Source organism: Lithobates pipiens, unplaced genomic scaffold (genome assembly GCF_037356315.1).
Source record: "Lithobates pipiens isolate NorthernLeopardFrog02 unplaced genomic scaffold, aLitPip1_a1.2 Scaffold_1, whole genome shotgun sequence".
In the NCBI taxonomy this organism is placed as follows: domain Eukaryota; kingdom Metazoa; phylum Chordata; class Amphibia; order Anura; family Ranidae; genus Lithobates; species Lithobates pipiens.
The window spans coordinates 26226144-26248590 of NW_027507685.1; the positions used below are offsets into that span (position 1 = coordinate 26226144).

General features: G+C 44.9%; 1 protein-coding gene and 1 pseudogene across 1 annotated transcript in view; one reads left to right on the forward strand and one right to left on the reverse strand.

Moving 5' to 3' along the window:
* The window catches only part of MAMLD1 (mastermind like domain containing 1), a 341549-nt gene that overhangs the window by 48219 nt on the left and 270883 nt on the right, over positions 1–22447 (reverse strand). The gene's annotated exons all lie outside the window — the stretch shown is intronic.
* LOC143989466 (U2 spliceosomal RNA) lies at positions 749–928 on the forward strand (annotated as a pseudogene).

Below are 22447 nucleotides of genomic sequence, written 5' to 3' on the forward strand. Positions count from 1 at the left end.
ATGTTTCATTTAAACTAGACACTAAGACTTGTGCACAACGGAAAATTTCGTTTAGTTTCGGTTCGTTGTCATTGGTAAAATACATAATTTCGTTCTGTTATATTCGTTATGTTACGTTAATATGTTTTCGGATAATTAGTTATTATTCGTAGAGTGTCTAATTCATTTGTTCGTATTCGTTGAAATTCGCTATTTATGTATGTATAGACATTCGTGATAATGATTCGTAGTTTGGAAAGTCGTTTGTTTATTGATTCTTTTAACACACACAATGACAACGTCTCTTCTCCTCGGCTCATATACAATACAACACCCTTCTAACTCAGTTCTCAGGAATGCACTTTGCCAGTAATCCATCCTCCGGCACAAAATTAATTAGCTGATTGGACTATAAGATTTATTTTGAACTGACCTTTTGTTTCATTAGATCTTTAAAGAATTACCGAATCATGTCGAATTCATTTGAATTCATTTGTTATATTTCTTTCGTATTTGTTGTTATTCGTTATTCTTTTATTCGGACATTCGGATGCATCCGAATGTCCGAAAGATGCAAAATTCGGCCGAAATTCGATTCGTTACGAAACAAATTGCACGAGCCTAGACCCTAATTGATGGGCCTTTCTTCTGACTAAAGTGTAACTATATGTTCATCTAGGAGACCTACTGGCTAAAGAAGCATTCTGGCCTAGGCGCTGAGTGTGGCTTGGGACCACAGTCTCCTTTATGAGTTGTGGGATGAGTTCCTATCGCTTCTCGGCCTTTTGGCTAAGATCAAGTGTAGTATCTGTTCTTATCAGTTACCAGGAGGTGGCGCTTGCTTCCGTCCCTGTTCTATGGCGAGGTGGAGCAGGGGTGGCGGTTGCTATGCAAAACCTGCTGGTGTGAAGGTAACCCGGAGTGGTTTGTAGCCGAAAGGGAAGCCTTCTGATGAGGATGAAGAACCACTGGTCAGCGCCAGGGGAGGGGACCCTGGCCGTCTGGCCTGGATTGGGGCAACTTTAGCTCTGGTCAGTTTTTTGGGAGGGAACGTTGGTTCCCCTTTCTCCCACCGGGGGAAAGGCCTGTACTTCACGAATGTAATTAGGTAGGAGTGATGAGAGCGAGGGTGAGGCCTGATGGCAAAGGGCTCTCACTAAGCTCCTGGATTTCCATGCCTTTCTGGCTGGGGTGGGGGCTGCTGTGGGCTGGGGGGGTCCGGGATGCTTCTGTTGAAAAGCCTATGGTGATGTGCCCCTGAAGTAACAGTTCAGGGATGCCTTACTCTCACTGTGATTTAATCACTTTGAAGTCTGGCACCGTGGTCACTTCACTGTATACACACTTTTTCACACCTGCCTCTAGGGCCGGGCCTTTTGGCTAGGACCAGAGGAATTTTTGATTCCTGGCCGGAGGGCTTGGTCATTGTATTCACAATGGCCACCTTCACTCTCCCTCTCTTCACTATCCCTTCCCCACTTTATTTATTTATTTTATTTGTGGGTTGTGTGTCACGTTTTATGTTTGTCATTTCACATTTGACAAGTAGGGTGTCAGTCCTCGGGCCAACCCTGAAAGTTTTGTGGGAGGGTGGACTTAGGCCTTCTGGCTTGGTTCGCCCTCTCTTTGGGGGGGTCTCCCTTTGGGGGAGCCCCTACCCTGGGTGGGTCTGTTTCGGCAGACCTTCCGGAGAAAGGCGGGCGTCCGGCTTCGGCTGGATGGGCAATGTATGGTACCTCAGTCCCCGTCTGGAGCCTAACACCCTGGGGGATCAGGGTAAGGTCCTTCCTTGTGGAGGACAGCAGACACCCGTTGCAAGTTTTTGTGTTCACTCTTGATGTGTGTGCACTTTTTTTGGCACCGGGTGGAAGTTTTTGGGTGTGTTTTGCACGCCGCAGGCTTTTCAATCGAAAAAATGAGTTCCTACCTACTATATTAAATATATTGCAGGATCAATAGGCAGAAATCAGTATAGTGTTAAGGTGTATAGTACATACAGTATATTTCTGAAGAAATAATCCCCATTTGATGCTTGCAATTTTAGAGCAGAGAAAAAAGTAAAAAGGAGATGAAATAAAGCATTGTCTACAACCAAAGGCTGTGGCCTATGTGGCATTTCCACAAATCTGGGCTTGGTACCCCTGTGTATAAACTAGACTCTAACACATATACAGGTTGATTACACAAATCCCATAGTTCAACTGTAAAAACACCTTGCAGCTCTCTACAAAAAAAAGAAAGCTGTACATTTGCAGCCTTGGAAGTAGAAACCGCAGATTCAATCACTTAATTCCATCACTAAATGAAATAAAGGCTTTATAGTGTCTTGTCTGAACATTCCCATCTAGCCTCTATGACCTTGCTAGAACTAGAATCTGTGATGTGAGGCAATATTGCCTCCTCCACAAGTTGATTTAGTGTGTCCTCTGTAAAACATTTTATTCCTCTATTACATTCTGGTAACAATGAAAAGAGTAACTAAAATGAAGGCTCCGGTGTAAGAAAGGGCTTCAGATTGTTAAAATAATTCCAAAATGTTCGGTGTACTTACAGAAATGATTTAGAATATACTGTGTATACTAGATGTATATTTTTCAGTCTCAGTCGCTTGACTAATACATGTAAGGCAGGGGTATAGTAAAAAGGTTTCAATGTCCCCAGGTCCCCAAGGGAAAAAAGGACCTGAGCTGCAACCTCCAATGTTGACTCCCTCTCTTGACTGTCAGCTTGTAAAGCTTAGCAGACAAAAATTGTGGTGCCACCTAACACTCACATCATTCTCTCTAAACTAAAAAAAAAACAACAAAAAAACTATCACTAAAACAAGAAATAAGCTAGCACAATGCATATGGGGAAAATGTGAGAAAAAGCTTGGGCACCATGTTATAATACTGCTTCCCATACTTGGGTCACGCTATGTTTTATTTAGCAAAAGGGAGTCCTTTAGATCTCACCTCTGGCTCCCGCAAAACACTTAACCCTTGTTCTCCTGCGTACTCTCCTCTTCCTACGTGGAATGTCCAGGCACAAAGAAACAAACATAACGGTTTTCTTCTTTTTTTTTTTTTTAAAGAAGGGCGTATTAAGTGTTAACAAAATAATGGGGGAAATAAGTTAATCTACATAGGCCTAAATCATAGAACACAAGCAGTTGGTAGTAATCTCTCCTATGTTCTATGGCAGGGATCCTCAAACTACGGCCCTCCAGCTGTTGCAAAACTACACATCCCATCAGGCATTCTAAAACTCTGACATTCACAGACATGACTGGGCATGATGGGAATTGTAGTTCCTGAACAACTGGAGGGCCATAGTTTGAAGACCCATGTTCTATGGGATACAATAAAGAATCAAAAGACATCTCATAATTAATTTAAGTTTACAAGATAAAAATTAAATTAAAAAAAATCATACTCAATGGAATTAATTGAAACAGTATAAATGAAAATGAGTACAAACCTGTTGCCAATAGCAACCAATCAGGTTTTAGCTCTCATTTTATGGCATAATAAACAAAGATTCTGATTGGTTAATATGAGCAACAACTCCAGTTTGGTGCTCATTCTTTTTTGTCTAGTTTTTATAAAACAGCTTTGATATGCATCAGTAAATAGATCCTAAATATATCTGCTTTATTCTTTAATACTTAGGTTGTAAATATAATTAATAATAATACTATATATTGTTAATAATATTGTTATTATTATTATTATTATTAATAATTATTATTATCATCATCCAAATGTTTGCTAGAGCACACAATATGTGTTTCAAGCCATTTTCCACGGAGCGCTGAACAATACAAAGAAGGTCTGTCCCGCTGGGCATGCTGACTTGTTTCTCCGTTGAAATAACCCCCGTAAAATGTTACAGGCAGTCAGTCCCTTGTCCTTGTTGTATTTACAAACTGTATCTGGCCCATTTTTTTTCTTTGTGTCATTTCATTATTGCAGAGTTGAGATCACTTGCCATCTGTAGACTCATTTCATCAGCCTCCCTTTTTATCCTTGGAGCAAGGTCATTTGGGACATGCACATAAACTGGAGCTTCTCACAACTGACAATTCTTTATGTCTTCCTGTAAATCTGTTCACTCATTTCAAATCATTCCAAAAACCCTTCCTCGGTTTCATTTTTTTGGAAAACACATGTACAGACACATTAACAAGGAGCAAAAGTATTTAGGCAAGACACTTGTGGAGCAATTAATGGCGTTTATTTGTAGATAACCGAGCCATTTCAAGTTTTAGCTTAGGAATCTTGTGTAGTTGCACGGGATTGGTTCGTTATTAGCTACGGGTCAGGGAACAGGACCCCCTTCTACATTAACATATGCTCTGGAGTCCTCAGTATTCCATCAAGCACAACAAAACCTGCAGTCAGTGCACAAAAAATAAACAGCTGCAAATTCGGCCATCACAGAATAAAAAGTATGTACATACATATGTAACAATATAGAATGCTGGGTGGTCTGATTGGGTAAACTCCCTAATAATAGCCATATACAATGAGATCTGTATACAATATAATTTTTTTTCTGATCATTTTTTATTTTATTGAATGCCTGAAGGTGATCTTCAGTATTGATCTTCATTAAGGAATTAACATAATTATTTCCTCCAGTTCTGGACAGATCAGTATGTCTCTGTCCATTGGTAACACTTGTCTTCAGTTGGTCATTGGCTGGCAGCACTGATCGGGAGCCGATTAGCAGATCTTTTTTGGTCATCCCCTCTCGATAAGAGCCAGCTCAATGGGCAGCTTCTGTTGGATTGGCTGCAGTACACATGGGCCGAATGTCGGCCAGTTTCTATTGAACCGGCCGATGCCACCCAACATTCAGCCCGTGTGTACTAGGCTTTAGGAAAAGGTAATTTCAAAACACTGAATTTTTCTTGCCATGCATAATTTTTCCCTAAAAGAAGGCTGGGACTGTCAACTCAGTGCAAAAGCATGAATACCTGGGTGATAAAAACATTAATCGATGAGGAACATAATCATTCATTTTTCAAATCTTGATTGCACAGCTAATAATCATCATCATCATGATTTTCAGTACTTTTTAATAGCCAGCTTAAAGGGTTAGTAAACCCTTGTGTTTTTAAAAAAAAATAACAAACATGTCATACTTACCTTCACCGTGCAGTTTGTTTTTCACAGAGTGGCCCCGATTCTCCTCTTCTGGGGTCCCTCAGCAGCGCTGGTAGTTCTTACCCGCATTGAGTGCCTACGACGGAAAAGCACTCTCCTTCAGTGGCTACCCGTTTGGGCGAGCTCCCGAGTCCTGCTTCTGCGTCCATTGACACAGAAAGCAGAACTCAGCCCCGCCCCCGATGACCGTGTCATTTGACTGACAGCAGCTGGAGCCAATGGCTGCGCTGCTATCAATCTATCCAATCAGTACACGAGACACCAGCTAGAGCTGGTGTGCTCATCCCCGGGGAGAAGAAAACCAGGTTCAGGTATCAGGTAAGTAAAATGGGGGCACTGGGGGGCTGCAGCACTACAGAAGGTTTTTCACCTTAATGCATTAGGTGAAAAACCATGAGGGTTTACAACCCTTTTAACCGATCCCAATCAACCGCCGTATAACTGTGGCAGGTTGGCTCCCCTGCTCGAGCCGTTGTAGCTATACACCTAAAACCTATTTAATACCCTGTAGTTTACCAGTCCTTAGATGTTAGGGCTGCTCTAGATTTATTTTTTTCCACACTTTTTTTCCTTTTTTTCTCCAGGTGATCCGGCCAGTAACACTCTCTGTCCTGCGATGACAACACTTACTAACCATACTGTAGCTATAGAGAAATGTGAGGAATGTCATACTGTTCACTCACATTGCACTTCTTTGTCAAGGAACTGAGCGTTCCTGCCTGTAATGGGCCTTTGCTGAGCTAGCAAGATCCCGCTAGTTCCCGCGGGAGTGATCAGCAGGTGCTGTAGTAAACCAAGTGTGTGCAGGAGGAAGGAAGAAAAGGACTTTTGTAAACAGGAAGTGACCCTTTGTTCATAGTTCGAGACATTTTTCAAGTTGGGCATCCCATAATTCCCTGCCCCACCCAAGTTATCAACCCCTAGTAAAACATCAAAAAACAAGCCAAGGACTGTTTTCAAAGTTGGAGCATATGAAGGAAATGCTGTGTGACTGGCTGTGCAGCAGTGGAGACTCAGGACACTAGCGACTCCTATGGGGGTAGTGCTGCAATTATTTCAGATGATTGCAAAATGAGCAAACAGTGTGACCAGGCAGTGGGAAAAGCGCATAGAATACTAGGATGGATCACTAGAGGGGTCACCAGCAGGAAGAAGGAGGTCCTGATTGCCCTATATATCATGTAGATCTTCAGGGAGACCTCATTTAGAATAGTATGTCCAGTTCTGGAGACCTCATTTACAAAAAGATATTGATAAGCTAGAACCTTACCTTACCTCCAGCATTTCATATTTCTGATATGTGCCTGCTGTACCATGTACTTTTATGAGGAAGTATGCTGTTCCCTTTGTATTGCTTCCTTTGTGTGAAACCCCTGGTGTTCCTGGCAATCCCTCTGCTTTCCCAAATAAAAACTGACCACTCTAAGCAGGAGATCACACTTTGGTCAGTTCTTTAGCTATGCTGGGAACTCAGCCTGTTCTCCTCCAATGATTAGTCTTGCCCTGCTGCACAGCCATTCTCTGGAAGCTCAGTGTGCTGTTGCTTCTCTTCCACTCTAATGCCTTGTACACACAGACGGAAATTCTGACGTAAAAGGTCCGATCGGATTATATTTCGGAAAATCTGATCGTGTGTGGGATCTCAAAATCAGATCTGACTTTTTCCGATCGTTTGTAGACAATTCCGATCAGACAAAGTGTCACGCATACTCAGATCAAACTACGAGACCAAAGCTATTGGCTACTAGCCTCAATGTAGTCCCGTCGTAACGAACGAACGTCATCAAGTTCTGAACGATTGGATTTTTCCGACAACTTTGTCCGACCGTGTGTATGCAACACCAGTTTAGGACAAAATCCGCTGGAAAAAATCAGATGGATTTTGTTGTTGGAATGTCTGACCGTGTGTACAGGGCATAACTCTTATGAAGCTGAGTACAGAGGGAACAGAGGGTATGTGTCACTTATAAAAAAAGAGGAAAAAAAGGTATTTAGAATATTTTTTATTTATATCTATACACAAATGTTTTGCCTTTCATTTCAATTTTAAACTGAAGGGGTTGTTTTGCACGGTGATCATTTACAATCACTTTAATATGTACAGTCTGGAGGAAAGAAGGGAAAAAAGGAGGCATGTTTGAATCTTTTAAATACATTAAGGGGGTGAATAAGGTTCAGGAGGGCAGTTTTTTCAATATGAAACCAAAATCAAGAACATGGGGACATGACCTCAGACTAACTGGGGGAAAGTTCAAAACTAATTTTATAAAGTATTCTTTTAGAGAAAGGGTAGTTGATACTTGGAATATAATCCCAGCATAGGTAGTAAAACAGTAAATGGCTTCTAAATATGCATAGGACAAACATAGATTTGTACTCAGACAAAAGAATTAACAAAAAAAATAAAATACCAACCCCCCCCCCCCTAAAAAAAAAAAAACAGGCAGACTTGATGGACTACTCTGTCTTTTTTTCTGACGTCACATTTCCATGAGTCTAATACATGTTACTAGGTTTAAGGTCCGACATCCCACCATTATGTCTTTAATTGTAACTACTTCAAGGAGCCGTTTTACTTTGCCCACTCAAAGTGATTGTTAGAACAATCCTCCATCCAATTATATCCAACTTCTCTGCGCACTCACATCACTGCATTCCTCTATTGGACCTGAGAGTGTAAGCCCCGTGTCGGAGCTTTCAAAGAGTTAATGAATGCCTCCTCCTTATGTAATAATGATTGGGCCTGGTGATTGGCTGCTCTGACATGAGACCTGAATCCTGGTGGGAGGTCATATGCTCTTCCATATCCATAAACTCTCAGTATGAACAGATGACTCTGATGGAGCAAGGGAAGTGGCAGGGGGACACGGTGAAAGTGAATATAAGCGGGTGAGGGCTTGTTCTAACAAGAGAACCTGTTTCGGTGAGTGGGCAAAGTGGCACATTTTCTTTAACATTTACTGAACTAAAACTAGCCACATAGTGAATGCATTATTGTCCTTAAAGCGGACCTTCAGTCATATTTTCAAGTTTCCATCTATTAAATCTTCTACCCTTGTTGTTTTAACTTTGGATAGTAAAACATTTTTTTTCTGCCAGTAAATACCTTATACAACCAATTTCTTGTTTCTTATCTGGTAAAAAGCCTAGGAACAGACTAGGCACATCATGCACAGCTCTCTTTCTCACTGTCGGGACAATTTGCCAGGAGGGTAGGGGTGGATGAGTCATAAGAGGGCCAATGAGAGATGCAGGGCTGGAGAGCTGGGGGTGTGCCTCTGTGTGTAACTCAAGGAAGTGAACAGGCAGCAGCTTCAGCTGCCCACAGTTAAAATGGATGCAGCCAGACAGTGGAGGGAGATTTCTGCTGCATATTTGGCAAGTACAGAATCGCAGTATGTATAAAATAATATGCAAAGTGGTTGGAGGGAAGCTTCAGAATAGCAAAGATGATTTTATTACAAATGATGTGAGCAGACTTCAGTTCCTCTTTAACCACTTGCTTACTGGGCACTTAAACCCCCCTCAGTCCCAGACCAATTTTCAGCTTTCAGCGCTGATGCACTTTGAGTGACAATTACGCGGTCATACAACACTGTACCCAAATGAATTTTTTATCATTTTTTTCCCACAAATAGAGCTTTCTTTTGGTGGTATTTAGTTACAGCTCGGAGTTTTATTTTTTGCTAAACAAACAAAAAAAGATGCAAAAAAAAAAAAAAAAAAAAATCATGTTTTAATAGTTTGTTATAAAATTTTGCAAACGGGTCATTTTTCTCCTTCATTGAAGTGCGCTGATTAGGCGGCACTGATAGGCTGCATTGGTGGGCACTGATGGGCTGCATTGGTGGGCACTGATAGGCTGCACTGGTGGGCACTGATAGGCATAGTTAAGGCGGCACTAATAGGCACAGATAAGGCGGCACCGATGGGCACAGATAAGGCGGCACTGATGGGCAAAGATGGGCACAGATAAGATGGCACGGATGGGTGGCACAGATAAGTGGCACGGATGGGTGGCACGGATGGGCACTGATAGGTACCACAGAGAGATGGGACTGATGGGCACTGATAGGTGGCACTGATAGGTGGCTCTGATAGGTGGCACTGCTGGGCACTGATGGGCGGCACTGCTGGGCACTGATGGGCGGCACTGCTGGGCACTGATGGGCGGCACTGGGGTGCAGCACCTGAGGCAGATTTTGGGTGGCACTGTGGGTGGCACTGCTGGGTGGCACTGTGGGTGGCACTGTGGGCACTGCTGGGTGGCACTGTGGGCACTGCTGGGTGGCACTGTGGGCACTATGGGCACTGCTGGGTGGCACTGACAGGGGGGCACTTACTTTATTTCAGGATGGCACTGCGGGTGGCAGGTGGGCACTGGCAGGGGGCAGGTGTCCTTTTAAATTGCTGGCCGTGATCGGGACTGATGTCCCGAACACGGCCGCCGGCGATCGGCTTTTTTTTTTTCTCCTCGCGCTGTCAGCGCGAGGAGGAATACTAGCCGATTACCGGCTCCGTTTTATCACATGATCAGCTGTCATTGGCTGACAGCTGATCACGTGATAAGGGGTCGGGATCGACCCCTTACACGGATCGGTGATCAGGCGAGTCTCACGGACTCGCCGATCACAGAGCGCGCCGCGCGCGCCCCTCAGGGGGCGCGCAGGCCGCTCGTAACCGGGACTACGTCAATAGACGTAGTCCCGAAAATGTGGGTCCGCGCTATTGCCGTCATTTTGCAATAGCGCGGATCCCAAGTGGTTAAATAGACTGAAATATAGGGGGAGCTTTACAAAAACTTTTGCTCACAGAATGTGGCACAGCTGTGCATAGTAAGCAATCAGCTTCTATTTTTTATTGTCGACGCTTTATTGAAAAAGCTGAAGTTAGAAGCTGATTGGTTACTTACTATGCACAGCTGTGCCAGATTCAGTGCTCAACACTTTTAGTAAATTTCCCCTATAGACTTCCATTGTGAGAGCCAATAGTAAAGCACGACCATTGTATATCTCCTCCAAATAGGAAGCAGAAGCTGGAAAAATAAGTTTAATTGCGCTAATGTACATCTAGTCACAAACTCTACATAGCAATAGGGTTTAAAATGTTAACACACTGGTAGGATTACTTCCAAAGAGCTCATCTATTTTACATGCATCTCTAAAGAAACTTTGAAGGTACTGAGCATTTTTCCATATATATATATATATATATATATATATAATGCTTTTCTGCCTGATTGATTCAGTGTATTTATTAGTATATAAATGACAGGGAGTCACATTCAATAGAGCAGTGCAGGGAGCCCACCATAGGCCACCAGTGTACTCAGGCGCAGCTAGTCACAGAGAGATCTCTCCATGTTGCTGAAATCCGCCATAGCGGTGTTGTTGGTAAACAAAGCATTGTAAATGTTCACTTCTAAAGAAAATCTGTGAAGTGTGTGAAATCTGTGAGATAGCATCACTCGGGTCCCCACTGCCAAATGTTACACTCTTCTTGTCACTTATCCAACTTCCTTTAGCAGCCAACTGTTTACTGACTTCATAATGATCGAACAGTTTGGTCCAATGTGCACACACACTGCACCATGAGGGCGTGTTACATAGATACTTTACATTTAGTCATAAAGTATAGGAATAAAGATTGCAATAAGGCCACAGCCTATTTTCCTGTAATTGTTTATTTTCTTCACTTACACTGGCCACATGAGTCCATTTCCTCTTGTTCTGCCATGGGCTGAATGACAGAATAATAATTCCCCCATCCAAGCTAAACAGTGTGTATAGTGAGATCTCCACTGACAGTTACTGTACTCAGCTGTAGGGATGGGCGAATGGTTTGGCCCGAGCATAAGTTTGAGCGGGTCGTTCAATCATTTGTTCGGCCCCCCGAAACTACCACCTGGGAATCCATCTCCCCTTCGCTGAGGAGCTTACATTGGCTAACCGTAAAAAATCGGATCACATTCAAGACCCTTTGCCTCACCCACAAATGCGTGCATAGAGAAGCTCCGCAGTACCTAATGGAGAAAATAAATCATTACACACCAAACCGCAGTCTTCGATTAGCCAACAAAAACCTCCTCCTCGTGCCCAAAGCCCGGTATAAATCCAAGGGGGATCGGAGATTCGTTGTCCAAGGGCCTCGGCTATGGAATGCTCTACCAATCAACATCCGCCTGGAAAAAAATCTCCTGGCTTTTAGGAAAAAACTCAAGACCTTCCTCTTTTAGCAGATGATCAAAGCTCGCCACAGCGCCTAGAGTCGATTCAGTTCGCATTGTGCGCTATACAAGTATTTCATTCATTTACCACAATGCATTGAGGCGCTGAACAGTGCATTGCAAGCCCTGATTGGCTGAAGAAGTGAAAGCTTCAGCCAATCAAGGCACAGAGCACAGTCAGAGTCATGATTGGACACATCATCATGACTTTATCCAATCGTGGCTCATTTCCACCCCACAGTATAAAAGTATTCTTTCAATGGCATCCATTGAGTTTGGCGTGGAGAGAGATAGAACAGGGCTCTGTTCAGTGCTTTTAGTTAGTGTGCTATACTGTGCTATTTTGCTTCAATTGCTTCAATTGTCAGAATATTAGTTTAGTGTCAGTCTAGGGATAATGTGAGTGTAGTGAGGAGGACCATCATTCAGCTTTGCATAGTGTGCAGCTAGAGCAAGGACAGCTCAGATAGTTTCAGTGTAGTGTAGTGAGACCGTGTCAGTAATCTTGACATTAGTGTATAGCTAGAGTAGGGACAGTTCAGATAGCATCAGTGTACTAAAGGTTGAACACTGTCTATTTGATTGTGTTACTGTCAGTTTATCGCCATTTATTTCTGTGTGCGTTACTGCCAGTTTAACGCCATATAGTTTTGTGTGCGTTACTGCCAGTTTAATGCCATATAGTTGTGTGTGGTACTGCCAGTTTAATGCCATATAGTTTTGTGCGTTACTGCAAGTTTAAGCCATTTACTTCTGTGTGCGTTACTATCAGTTTAACGCCATATAGTTTTGTGTATGTTACTGGTAGTTTAACACCATATAGTTCTGTGTGCGTTACTGCAAGTTTAACGCTATATAGTTTTGTGCGTTACTCCCAGTTTAACGCCATATAGTTCTGTGTGCATTACTGCCAGTTTAACGCCATATCGTTTTGTGCGTTACTGTACGTTTGGCACATAATATTGCAGTATATTATAGTGTATCTGTGGAGTGTGTATGTGTAGTGTGAGTACTCAAATTAAAGTGCACCAAACACCACTTTACATTGATTAAGGTGCATCTACGTACAGATTTCCACTTCTTCTTTACATTTGCTTATAAGCACCACCCCCTCCCTCCCAATAATGTCTGGGAGGACAATAAGGAGAGGCAGATGTTCCCTTGGCACTGTAAGGGGGCCAGCAACAAATGTGTCCACAAGCAAAGGAGGACATGATGGTCAGTCATCAGGCAGGGCATAATTTGCTCTGTTTAGTGAGTTTGCCCGTGCTATCCAGCCACAGCATGCAGAGGAGGTAGTGGATTGGCTTACTAAACCTTCCTCATCTTTCTCATCCTCTGTCACACAAACAGAGAAAAGTGTGCAGTCCCCTGCAGTTGCCAGAGTGGATAAACCTGCCTCCTTGTCCACATCTATTCCTGCCATAGCCCCAACATAGCCCCAACATTAGCCATTGAGGAGTCAGCTGAGTTATTTCAACTCAGCATCAGCCACTTGCAACTTGATGATGCCCAGCCATTACCGGATTCAGATGTTGGTTCAGAGGTTGAGGATGACAGGAACACGAGCCTAGAGAGAGGGGGGAACACTGGTTGACAAATTGGCATTCATGTTCCCCTAGCCACAGCGTATTGCCAAGTTGTCTCCAGTGGTAATGATTATGCAATTTTTTACAGCAAGGCCAATTCTTGCTTTTAAGAGTACCTCTATAGAATTACGGTGGGAAGGCGCCACCGACACCCAAAGACCATTTTTCATCACCTGTTTGACAGATGCATATCATTGCAAATTTTTTATAGAAAGGCCAATTCTTGCTTTCATCAATATTTCCTCAATAGGGTTACGGTGGGAAGGTGCCATCGACACCGAAAGACCAATTTTTACGCACCCGTTACTTCTATCTAAATTCAAAGTGACACCAGAATGTATCCAAAAAATCTCTAATCTTGTTCCCAGTGCACTACATTGTGGCCTCATTATACACACTGGCTCCACCAGCTGTTGCTGAGCAAAATAAAGGCAGCTTGAAGGGATAATGTCATTTTTTTTTGGCTTTATAAATGCAATTATTGCTACAGTAGATTATAAACATGGTACAGATCTGCTACTTTACAGGTAGACTAAGGGGACCCCTCAGGCACTATATTGGAAGGAATTTTTCATTTTTATGCTTTCATTTTAAAAATATAAAAGTTCTATTTACATCCAGCCGCTCACAGTGCCATCATGGGTCTACCCCTGTACGCTGTCAAAATGCAGACACAAAGGTATTGGGCATGGATATAAAAAAAAAAATGTATCCTGTTCAACTCCGATTCAGCAAGGGACCTACCTGCTCATGGATCCCCCGCTGAACAGAGTGGAAAAAGGGACCCTTTCACACAGGAGTCCTTGGGGGGGGGGGGGGATTTGTGCTGATAATCGATCAGCAAATACCCCCCTGTCAGAGGAGCAGCCGATCGGCTCTCCTCTACTCACATCTGACAGACACGAGTGAGGAAAAGCCGATCACTAGCTCTTCCTGTTTACACTGTGATCAGCCGTGATCATGTGGTAAAGAGTCTCCATCAGAGACCCTTTGCCTAGAACTGAGACTGACACCCTACAACAACGATCGCCGCGATTAGCGCCCCCGAGGGTGCGCATCGGCTTGATATCCTGCTGGATGTCATATGACATCCGGTCAGGATATTGAAACTGCTTTGCCGCCGTCATTTTGCTATATGGCAGGCGGTAAGTGGTTAAATTGTTCAGGAGAGGTTGTAAAATATCCCGTGTACAAAAATCCCAGAGAATAGATAAAAAGAAAAAGATAAAGTAGAAGCAAAGTTCCAGTTTTCATTTATTTTGGACAACACTTCTCAAACAATAGGGGATAAATCACTGCACCGTATTAAAAGCATGTATTATATGGTCATTAAAATATATATAAAAACAGTTAAGGTGTCTTTTTACTGATAAGAATATGAAAAAAAACACAGTCTTATGGTGTATTTTGGACCTAAACAGAGCCACATTTCTTATAATGGGTTGTGTTATACATATACCGTAGATTGTTTTATGTTCTAGGCAGACATGTGAACGCATCTAGCTAATCCAACACTTGGAACCACAGAGATTAAATGAAATGAAAACTAGCTAATCCAACAAAAATCAACAGAAATACAAAAAAGTGCTTAGAGAGAAATAATAAGGCTATGCTTATGTCATACAGAGCCTGTAACTTGGCTTCCTGTCTGATCCATTTTTCTTCTCTGTGAAACATAAAATCCAATTAATCTTTCAGTTTAAAAGGTAGCTGAACTGTGCATTTAAATAGGCTTTCTCCAGGGAAAGGAGAATGAGTAAGCTCAATAGCTGGAGAAAAAAAAAAAAAATTAGGTCATCAAGCAAGTCTTGAATTTATGTCTTGTCAAACCTCCAACTGTCACTGACTTATCACCTAACAACAAATATGAAAGATAACGTTATTAACCACATATATGAGAAAATAATTAAATCACAAAACCTTTCTAGATTAAAATGGTTCAGGTAATCCAGATGCACAGAAATACCCCATCATTACCTGGCAATCATGATTATACAAAAAGGATAAGCACTACATTCCTTTCTTTACAATCCATACCTTCCTCTACATACACAACTGTCAGACTACGAAGCCTCACACAACTTAGAGGCCAACATGCAGACATTAGAGGACAGCTGTACATACAGGCATGATTTTTTTTTGTAATTTCTACTGGTGTCTAAGGGTGAAAAGGGAACAGAAACAATTGGATATGATGATTAAATATGTCCCATTTCTTCCCTTCCCTCCCAGCAAACTTTGGCTGTTAAAATCAAAGGGATGATGGTCATCTGTTTCAAAGTGGTTGACCAGGTGGCCATCATGCTAAGACTCTTCCCCTCCATCTTTCTTACAACTAGTGATGGCCGAACGGTTCGCCCGGCGGTCGTTTCGCGGCGAATTTCCGACTTTCGCCGTCCGCGGGTTCGAACGCCTTTTTCCGTCGTTCGCCCCGGCGGACTTACGTGTTTAATGTATACAAGAACTTTAACCTTTCGTGACACGTTTATCATGTGTTACAGGACAACCAATTGAGACATGACAGCTCATGGACACTTGGACATTCCCCCTAACCTATAAATACACCCGATCCGGTGGCCATTTTACATTCTTTCTTCTGTCACTGTAGGGAAAGGATCCTGTGTGGAGTAGGGACAGAGAAAACGCTAGCTATTTGGTACACAAAAGTTCTTTTCAGGACTGGTATAGGTGTTAGGTCAGCAGCCTGAGTTTCTTTTGTCAGTTTAGATAAAGGGACAGAGCGCTGTATGCTGCTATTTTAGGGACAGCTCAGCCAGATTAGTCTTTCTTCATCATCATCATCATCATCATCATTAGCTGTTACTATCAGGTCCACAAAAGAGCTGTTCCAGCTAATCGTTCCAGCCTACTCTTTTTTGCCAATTTGTATAGGGACAGGCAGGAAGCAGTGTTGTCAGGCAGTGAGGATAATTTTAAAGACTTGCTGTTACTATTAGTTCCACAAAGGTTCTTTTCAGGACTGGTATCAGTGGTACGGTAATAGGCTTGTACACGTATAATATTCTTTCTTCCAAATATAGAAAGAATATTATACTTGACTGCTGCCCTTCTGCTGCAGTCTGCTAATCATTCACAACTCACTTGTTCCACAAAAGTTCTTATAAGGACTGGTAACTTGGTCTGTCTAGGGTGCTACGGTACATAGGCTTGGGTGCGGTACAGTCTGCTGTTCTGTAAGGACCGCTATCGGTCCACAATAGATAGGGTTGCCGTGCACTACTGCTGACCGCTGCCCTATACTGCAGCAGTCCTTCAGCGGTATAGGGACTGACGCACAGTCTGCTAAACACTAATACACAACCTGCTTGGTCCACAAAAGTTCTTATAAGGACTGGTAACTTGGTATAGGGTGCTACGGTACATAGGCCTGAGTGCGTTACAGTCTGCTGTTCTGTAAGGACCGCTATCGGTCCACAATACATAGGGTTGCCGTGCACTACTGCTGACCGCTGCCCTATACTGCAGCAGTCCTTCATTGGTATAGGGACTGACGTACAGTCTGCTAATCACTAACACACAACCTGCTTGGTCCACAAAAGTTCTTATAAGGACTGGTAACTTGGTATAGGGTGCTACGGTACATAGGCCTGAGTGCGTTACAGTCTGCTGTTCTGTAAGGACCGCTATCGGTCCACAATACATAGGGTTGCCGTGCACTACTGCTGACCGCTGCCCTATACTGCAGCAGTCCTTCAGCGGTATAGGGACTGACGCACAGTCTGCTAAACACTAACACACAACCTGCTTGGTCCACAAAAGTTCTTATAAGGACTGGTAACTTGGTATAGGGTGCTACGGTACATAGGCCTGAGTGCGTTACAGTCTGCTGTTCTGTAAGGACCGCTATCGGTCCACAATACATAGGGTTGCCGTGCACTACTGCTGACCGCTGCCCTATACTGCAGCAGTCCTTCATTGGTATAGGGACTGACGTACAGTCTGCTAATCACTAACACACAACCTGCTTGGTCCACAAAAGTTCTTATAAGGACTGGTAACTTGGTATAGGGTGCTACGGTACATAGGCCTGAGTGCGTTACAGTCTGCTGTTCTGTAAGGACCGCTATCGGTCCACAATACATAGGGTTGCCGTGCACTACTGCTGACCGCTGCCCTATACTGCAGCAGTCCTTCAGCGGTATAGGGACTGACGCACAGTCTGCTAAACACTAACACACAACCTGCTTGGTCCACAAAAGTTCTTATAAGGACTGGTAACTTGGTATAGGGTGCTACGGTACATAGGCCTGAGTGCGTTACAGTCTGCTGTTCTGTAAGGACCGCTATCGGTCCACAATACATAGGGTTGCCGTGCACTACTGCTGACCGCTGCCCTATACTGCAGCAGTCCTTCATTGGTATAGGGACTGACGTACAGTCTGCTAATCACTAACACACAACCTGCTTGGTCCACAAAAGTTCTTATAAGGACTGGTAACTTGGTATAGGGTGCTACGGTACATAGGCCTGAGTGCGTTACAGTCTGCTGTTCTGTAAGGACCGCTATCGGTCCACAATACATAGGGTTGCCGTGCACTACTGCTGACCGCTGCCCTATACTGCAGCAGTCCTTCAGCGGTATAGGGACTGACGCACAGTCTGCTAAACACTAACACACAACCTGCTTGGTCCACAAAAGTTCTTATAAGGACTGGTAACTTGGTATAGGGTGCTACGGTACATAGGCCTGAGTGCGTTACAGTCTGCTGTTCTGTAAGGACCGCTATCGGTCCACAATACATAGGGTTGCCGTGCACTACTGCTGACCGCTGCCCTATACTGCAGCAGTCCTTCATTGGTATAGGGACTGACGTACAGTCTGCTAATCACTAACACACAACCTGCTTGGTCCACAAAAGTTCTTATAAGGACTGGTAACTTGGTATAGGGTGCTACGGTACATAGGCCTGAGTGCGTTACAGTCTGCTGTTCTGTAAGGACCGCTATCGGTCCACAATACATAGGGTTGCCGTGCACTACTGCTGACCGCTGCCCTATACTGCAGCAGTCCTTCATTGGTATAGGGACTGACGTACAGTCTGCTAATCACTAACACACAACCTGCTTGGTCCACAAAAGTTCTTATAAGGACTGGTAACTTGGTATAGGGTGCTACGGTACATAGGCCTGAGTGCGTTACAGTCTGCTGTTCTGTAAGGACCGCTATCGGTCCACAATACATAGGGTTGCCGTGCACTACTGCTGACCGCTGCCCTATACTGCAGCAGTCCTTCAGCGGTATAGGGACTGACGCACAGTCTGCTAAACACTAACACACAACCTGCTTGGTCCACAAAAGTTCTTATAAGGACTGGTAACTTGGTATAGGGTGCTACGGTACATAGGCCTGAGTGCGTTACAGTCTGCTGTTCTGTAAGGACCGCTATCGGTCCACAATACATAGGGTTGCCGTGCACTACTGCTGACCGCTGCCCTATACTGCAGCAGTCCTTCATTGGTATAGGGACTGACGTACAGTCTGCTAATCACTAACACACAACCTGCTTGGTCCACAAAAGTTCTTATAAGGACTGGTAACTTGGTATAGGGTGCTACGGTACATAGGCCTGAGTGCGTTACAGTCTGCTGTTCTGTAAGGACCGCTATCGGTCCACAATACATAGGGTTGCCGTGCACTACTGCTGACCGCTGCCCTATACTGCAGCAGTCCTTCATTGGTATAGGGACTGACGTACAGTCTGCTAATCACTAACACACAACCTGCTTGGTCCACAAAAGTTCTTATAAGGACTGGTAACTTGGTATAGGGTGCTACGGTACATAGGCCTGAGTGCGTTACAGTCTGCTGTTCTGTAAGGACCGCTATCGGTCCACAATACATAGGGTTGCCGTGCACTACTGCTGACCGCTGCCCTATACTGCAGCAGTCCTTCAGCGGTATAGGGACTGACGCACAGTCTGCTAAACACTAACACACAACCTGCTTGGTCCACAAAAGTTCTTATAAGGACTGGTAACTTGGTATAGGGTGCTACGGTACATAGGCCTGAGTGCAGTACAGTCTGCTGTTCTGTAAGGACCGCTATCGGTCCACAATACATAGGGTTGCCGTGCACTACTGCTGACCGCTGCCCTATACTGCAGCAGTCCTTCATTGGTATAGGGACTGACGTACAGTCTGCTAATCACTAACACACAACCTGCTTGGTCCACAAAAGTTCTTATAAGGACTGGTAACTTGGTATAGGGTGCTACGGTACATAGGCCTGAGTGCGTTACAGTCTGCTGTTCTGTAAGGACCGCTATCGGTCCACAATACATAGGGTTGCCGTGCACTACTGCTGACCGCTGCCCTATACTGCAGCAGTCCTTCAGCGGTATAGGGACTGACGCACAGTCTGCTAAACACTAACACACAACCTGCTTGGTCCACAAAAGTTCTTATAAGGACTGGTAACTTGGTATAGGGTGCTACGGTACATAGGCCTGAGTGCAGTACAGTCTGCTGTTCTGTAAGGACCGCTATCGGTCCACAATACATAGGGTTGCCGTGCACTACTGCTGACCGCTGCCCTATACTGCAGCAGTCCTTCATTGGTATAGGGACTGACGTACAGTCTGCTAATCACTAACACACAACCTGCTTGGTCCACAAAAGTTCTTATAAGGACTGGTAACTTGGTATAGGGTGCTACGGTACATAGGCCTGAGTGCGTTACAGTCTGCTGTTCTGTAAGGACCGCTATCGGTCCACAATACATAGGGTTGCCGTGCACTACTGCTGACCGCTGCCCTATACTGCAGCAGTCCTTCAGCGGTATAGGGACTGACGCACAGTCTGCTAAACACTAACACACAACCTGCTTGGTCCACAAAAGTTCTTATAAGGACTGGTAACTTGGTATAGGGTGCTACGGTACATAGGCCTGAGTGCAGTACAGTCTGCTGTTCTGTAAGGACCGCTATCGGTCCACAATACATAGGGTTGCCGTGCACTACTGCTGACCGCTGCCCTATACTGCAGCAGTCCTTCATTGGTATAGGGACTGACGTACAGTCTGCTAATCACTAACACACAACCTGCTTGGTCCACAAAAGTTCTTATAAGGACTGGTAACTTGGTATAGGGTGCTACGGTACATAGGCCTGAGTGCGTTACAGTCTGCTGTTCTGTAAGGACCGCTATCGGTCCACAATACATAGGGTTGCCGTGCACTACTGCTGACCGCTGCCCTATACTGCAGCAGTCCTTCATTGGTATAGGGACTGACGTACAGTCTGCTAATCACTAACACACAACCTGCTTGGTCCACAAAAGTTCTTATAAGGACTGGTAACTTGGTATAGGGTGCTACGGTACATAGGCCTGAGTGCAGTACAGTCTGCTGTTCTGTAAGGACCGCTATCGGTCCACAATACATAGGGTTGCCGTGCACTACTGCTGACCGCTGCCCTATACTGCAGCAGTCCTTCATTGGTATAGGGACTGACGTACAGTCTGCTAATCACTAACACACAACCTGCTTGGTCCACAAAAGTTTTTATAAGGACTGGTAACTTGGTATAGGGTGCTACGGTACATAGGCCTGAGTGCAGTACAGTCTGCTGTTCTGTAAGGACCGCTATCGGTCCACAATACATAGGGTTGACGTGCACTACTGCTGACCGCTGCCCTATACTGCAGCAGTCCTTCAGCGGTATAGGGACTAAGAGTTTTGTCACAGGGTGATTTAAAAAATGACAGGCAGAGGAAGAGGCAGGCCCTTCCGCAGGGGTGGTAGGGGTAGGGCAGGAGCAACAGCCTTGAGCCAAAGTGGGAAGTTGCAGAAGGTGCGTTCAATTACTTTAAAGGACGCACCAGACTTGGTTGAGTGGCTCACTCAGCCTTATTCTTCTGCACCCTCCTCATCCTCTCGATCTGCACCCTCTTCTTCACTCTCTGCTATGTGCACCCCCAAAGACACTACCACCAACAACACGACCACCACCACCACCACCACATACCTTCCGCTTGAGTCACTGGAATTATTTTCCGATCCATATCAAGAGGACATTTCTGATGCGCAGCCACTCTTGGTATTGGATCAGGAAGAGGAGGCAGCAACAAGCGCTACTCAGCAGTCTGACGCCAGTACCCAGATCAGCCCAAGGAGGAGGTTGGTCCCCGGTGTTGCTGCCTACTCTACTTATAGCGGTGGGGAAGGTGACGTTGATGATGACGTGTCTAGTGATGTCACGTGGGTGCCCACAAGAGAGGAAGAGGAGGGGAGTTCAGAGGGAGATATGGACCAGCAGATAGGGAGGAGAAGCAGCAATGACTTACATTGCACAGCAGGGACAAAGCAGACTGCAAATGTATCAGGAGCGAGTCATCGACCATGTACGGTCACATCTGGCGCTCCCAGGACACCGGCACATGGCTCCGCAGTGTGGGCTTTTTTTAACGTGTCCGCTGCTGACAATAGCGTTGCCATCTGCAATCTTTGCAGTCAACGCGTTAGTCGCGGTAAGCCCAATACTCACCTAGGGACGACCGCCTTAAGAAGGCACATGAGCAGCCATCACCGAGCCCAGTGGGAGCAACGGAACACACAAAGCCACACTGCAGGCTCTCACCGTCCAGCCTCGTCTTCTACTTCTCCTTCTCCTCTCTCCTCACAATTGTCCTCCACTCCACCTTCCATCACGCCAAGCTCACATTTTTCTGCAAAAAGGCAGGCTTCCGTGGGCCTAATGTTTGAGCGTAAAAAAATGATGACGCCGGATAACCCTCTTGCCCAACGGTTGGCGGCTGGCTTGTCAGAACTCATAGCCCGCCAACTACTGCCATATAAACTGGTGGACTCGGAGGCCTTTCGCAAATTTGTGGCCATTGGAACACCACAATGGAAGGTCCCAGGAAGGAAGTATTTCTCAGAGAAGGGCATCCCAGAGCTATATGGCCATGTTCAGCGGCAAGTGAATGTATCTCTGGCACACAGTGTCGGTGCCAAGATACATCTGACCACAGACACGTGGTCTAGCAAACACGGGCAGGGAAGGTATATCAGTTTTACTGCCCACTGGGTGAACCTTCTGACGGCCGTCAAGCATGTAACCCGTGGCACCCGTGTAGATTTGGTTTTACCGCCACGGATTGCATGCAGGCCTGACTCTTCTTCTCCTCCTCCTACTCCATCCTCCTCCCTCTCCTCCTCAGCTGCCTCCTCCTTTTCCGCTGCTAGCGTCTCTTCCACTGCACCGCCCAAGCTCCCCAGAACCTATTCCACATGCCAGGTGAGACGTTGCCATGCCGTGCTGCGTCTGTTGTGCCTGGAAGCAAAGAGCCACACTGGCCCGGCACTCCTTTCAGCTTTGCGTTCACAGGCAGATGAGTGGCTAACACCGCTCAATTTGACAGTTGGTAAAGTGGTGTGTGACAATGGTGCCAATCTGCTTAGCGCATTGAAACAGGGCAAAATCACGCACGTGCCGTGCATGGCACACGTCTTAAACTTGGTCGTGCAGCGATTCCTTGTCAA